General features: G+C 42.3%; 1 pseudogene; it reads left to right on the top strand.

The window, feature by feature from the left end:
* Nucleotides 1–1,329: 1,329 nt before the first annotated feature.
* On the top strand, nt 1,330–2,831 carry LOC119358602 (annotated as a pseudogene).
* Nucleotides 2,832–3,965: the final 1,134 nt, after the last annotated feature.

The raw sequence follows: 3,965 nt of genomic DNA on the forward strand, positions 1-3,965 counted from the left end.
TAGGGACTGTCCCGGACATTATTTGTATTCCAAACTGTTTAAACTTTGAATAAATCCCTAGTTACACCTCAAAGAAAAATTCAGAAAAAAAATTCTAGCGCTAATTATATGGCACGTCCCGCATGATGAGCAATTTATTTCCTTCTCTACGCACGATCCTGCAGTCTGCTTTGATTATCTCCCGTGCATGCACGGGATTCGTTTTTTATCTCAAGCCAGCAGTTTTTTCCGGCGCAACTGCCTAATCCATACACCGTTTTATTTCCGGATCTGTTGGCTAGCATGCAATTGCATGCATGAAGATTAGGGAGGAAAGGAAATCATCACGGAGGAAAGGAGATCCCCTCATCCGTGGGGACATTTTTTTACTGTAGACTTCAAATGGAAAGAACCCACTAGCAAATTAGGAAATCAAAGAATAAACCAAATGTACTTACTATTTTTGGATTCCATCAAAAGTTAATGCACCTAATAAAATAAAATAAAGGAAGTATGATTTCTAAATTTGGAGCCCTATTTGATATTCGTTATTCGTATCACACAAATGTGCAACCTTAAGTACTCCAGTGCGATTTAATTCACGTGATTGGTTGCTCAGCAATTCAAGCAAGCGCGGATCGTAGAGTGAGATCATCTTGGATGACATGGGAATTAGTCAGCCGTAGGACACATTCTTTATTTCGCACCGGGGCCTCAAATTTCTGGAGACGGCCCTGAAAATATCAAAGGAATCCAAAAAGACAAATTGATTATCAAGAACCACACGGAACAACCGATCAGTAGTGTGCCCTGTTTGCACGCTTTCGGTTAAAGACTGAACTGGCATAAAGTGGACCACGGCGAGACTGATTGGATTCTGAAGAAACCAAAAGAGCTAGTGTAGCTCTGAAAGATTACTGATTGGTTCTCATCATTACTGACGATGATACAAAAAAGAGGCACATATCATTTACTTACGATGACTTGTGCGCTGCTTCTCCACTGAAGTTCCTCTGGAAAAAAACCAAGCAAATTTCCACGTGTGTTATATGTAAATGGAGTCCAACAAAAGACACTGCAAAGATGATTAGATATCATCTCTGTACGGCACAATAATGGATTTGGACCTACCATGAATATTACAGATAGTCAAATACTGGTCGGTCCATTCTTTTCCATGCTGCTTGAAAAGTTGACTGCTCCAGGTCCAGGTCTCCCAGCCACCAACCCACTCACCCACCCACCCAGTCGTCCAGCGATTCTTTGTTTAAACAAAACAGGCTGCCTGGAGCAGTTTATATCTTGCTAAGAGTCTCTTCAGGACTTGGCAGAGTCTCATCAATCCCGGCCATGGAGGTTGCCGTATCAGCAGTTGCAAGTGAACTTGTGAGCCGGTTCATCTCCTTCCTGATGAACAAGTGCCACTCAAGCCAAGCGCAGTCAGAGGAAAAGAAGGTGGAAAGGTTGCAGCATCTCCTAATGAGAGCTTGCACCATCATCGAGGAGGCGGACACTCGATACATCACAAACTCCGGGATGATGATGCAGCTCAAGATGCTCTCGGAAGCCATGTACCGAGGTCACAGCCTTCTCGATGCCTCGAGGTACCGAGCCCTCCAAGACGGTGCAGGCTTCGACGAGGTTAGCAGCAATGAGTCATCTAGCAGCAGTTTGTATTTAATCATTCCAATCAAGCGTTCTCGAACAACAGCAGAGAAAGGCAACAAGGCCATGGGCCTCGACTCACATGGTGCTTTGGAAAGCTTAGAAATTGCTGTTGCAAGCATGTCAGAATTTGTTATGCTTCTGGGAGGATGTGAGCGCATGTCCCGTAGGCCATATGATGTTTATCTTTACACCGACAACTTCATGTTTAGTCGACATGCTGAAAAGCAAAAGCTTTTGAGCTTCTTGTTGGAGCACAACAATCCTTCAGGTGATCATGCATTAGCCATTCTTCCGCTCATAGGTAGTGTCGCAGTTGGGAAGAAAACTTTGGTTGCTCATGTGTGTGGCGATGAAAGGGTCCGTTCATGCTTCTCCTCTATTTTGCACTTGAATGGAGACAACCTTTTGGGGATACTTGGTGATGAGAGAGCCATGATTGGGATAATGTTGGTAGTTATTGAGTTCGCTTCTGATGTAAGTGATGATGACTGGAAAAAATTTCACTCATTTCTCATAAGAATGGGCAGAGGAAGCAAGATCATCATTGTAAGTAAGCTTAAAAGAATAGCCCGGTTTGGCACAGTGAAACCAATTTTTTTACGTGGGCTATCTCATGATGAGTTGACCTACCTTTTCAAGGCACTCGCCTTCGGAAGTATAGAGCCAGCAGAACATCCGCGGCTAGTACAAATAGCAGATGAATTTGCCACGGTGATCCACAGTTCGCAAGTTTCACTTGTCGCAACAAATATGTTCACGGATGTGTTGAGAAGCAACCTCAATGTGCAGTTCTGGCGTTGTATATTGGATAAGGCGGCAAGAATGGTTAAAAGAAACCGCTCCATTTATGGTGTGAACCCAACCATGCGTATGGAACAAGGTCATCCAGTGGACATAACAGACATTGCTTTACATCCACTTAGCATGAAACCTTATAGTGATAATATTTCAATCAAGACAGAATGCCAAGTGTGACATTTAGGGAACTCATAACAGATCCTAGTGTTAGGCCCAAAGGAGACTTCACTCTAATTGCATGGGAATCAAGGATAGCCCCTCATAAATCATTTCCTAATTATGTTACAAGTCATGCTCAGGATACACATCAAAGTAGTGCCCTGCCAGGGAGGAAGCGACAAGGAGTGCCAATCTAATTTTATTTCAGAAGTTGTTATGTAACTCTTGTTGTAATTTTTTGATACATGACAATTCAACTAAATCTATTACAGATCTCAACTGACATACACTGAACTTATATGTTTTATCCGATCCAACAACCTCTCTTACTCTTCTTAGATATCCTACTGCTACTATTGACACCGTGCTATTCTTAGTAAAGAAAATACATTACGGACCATACTATTCACCAACAGTGTTTTTGTCATTTTTTCCAAAATCACACGGGTGTCATTTCTTTGTGAAACTTCATGCGCAAGCATACCGGTCGTCCATATAAAAATTCATATTTTTTCTAGTATTTTTTTGAATTACTATTCATAGGGGGTTCATGTGGAACCATATTCACCAAATCCACGTCAATAGCGAATATAAAAAGGTGAACATGGTTCCACAAAACTTCGCATCGTGCGTAGAATGGTCGACCAAATTTGATACCCCAAAATTTCAGAATTTTTAAAATTTTACTAGTATTTTTTTTAATTACTTTTCACGTGAGTGCACGTGGAACAACAACAACAACAACAACAACAACAAAGTCTTTAGTTCCAAACAAGTTGGGGTAGTCTAGAAGTGAAATCCATAAGATATCACAACCAACTCATGGTTCTGGCACATGAATAGCAAGCTTCCACGCACCCCTGTCCATGGCTAGTACTCTGGTGATACTCCAGTCCTTCAGATTCCTCTTTACGGACTCCTCCCATGTCAAGTTGGATCTACCCCGAACTCTTTTGACATTATCAGCACGCTTTAGCTGTCCGCTATGCACTAACGCTTCTGGGGTCCTGCACTGAATATGCCCAAACCATCTCAGGCAATGTTGGACAAACTTCTCTTCAATCGGCGCTACCCTAACTCTATCTCGTATATCATCATTCCGGACTTGGTCCTTCCTTGTGTGTCCGCACATCCATCTCAACAGCGCATCTCCGGCACACCTAGCTGTTAAACATGTCGCCTTCTAGTCGGCCAACACTCAATGCCATACAACATTGCGGGTCGAACCGCCGTTCTATAAAACTTGTATTTTAGATTTTTGGCACTCTCTTGTCACACAGAATGCCAGAAGCTTGGCTTACTAATGAAACATAAACTAGAAAATAAGAAAGAGTTATATGCAAATTATCATCATCACACAG

The sequence above is a fragment of the Triticum dicoccoides genome, chromosome 2A (assembly GCF_002162155.2).
Source record: "Triticum dicoccoides isolate Atlit2015 ecotype Zavitan chromosome 2A, WEW_v2.0, whole genome shotgun sequence".
In the NCBI taxonomy this organism is placed as follows: domain Eukaryota; kingdom Viridiplantae; phylum Streptophyta; class Magnoliopsida; order Poales; family Poaceae; genus Triticum; species Triticum dicoccoides.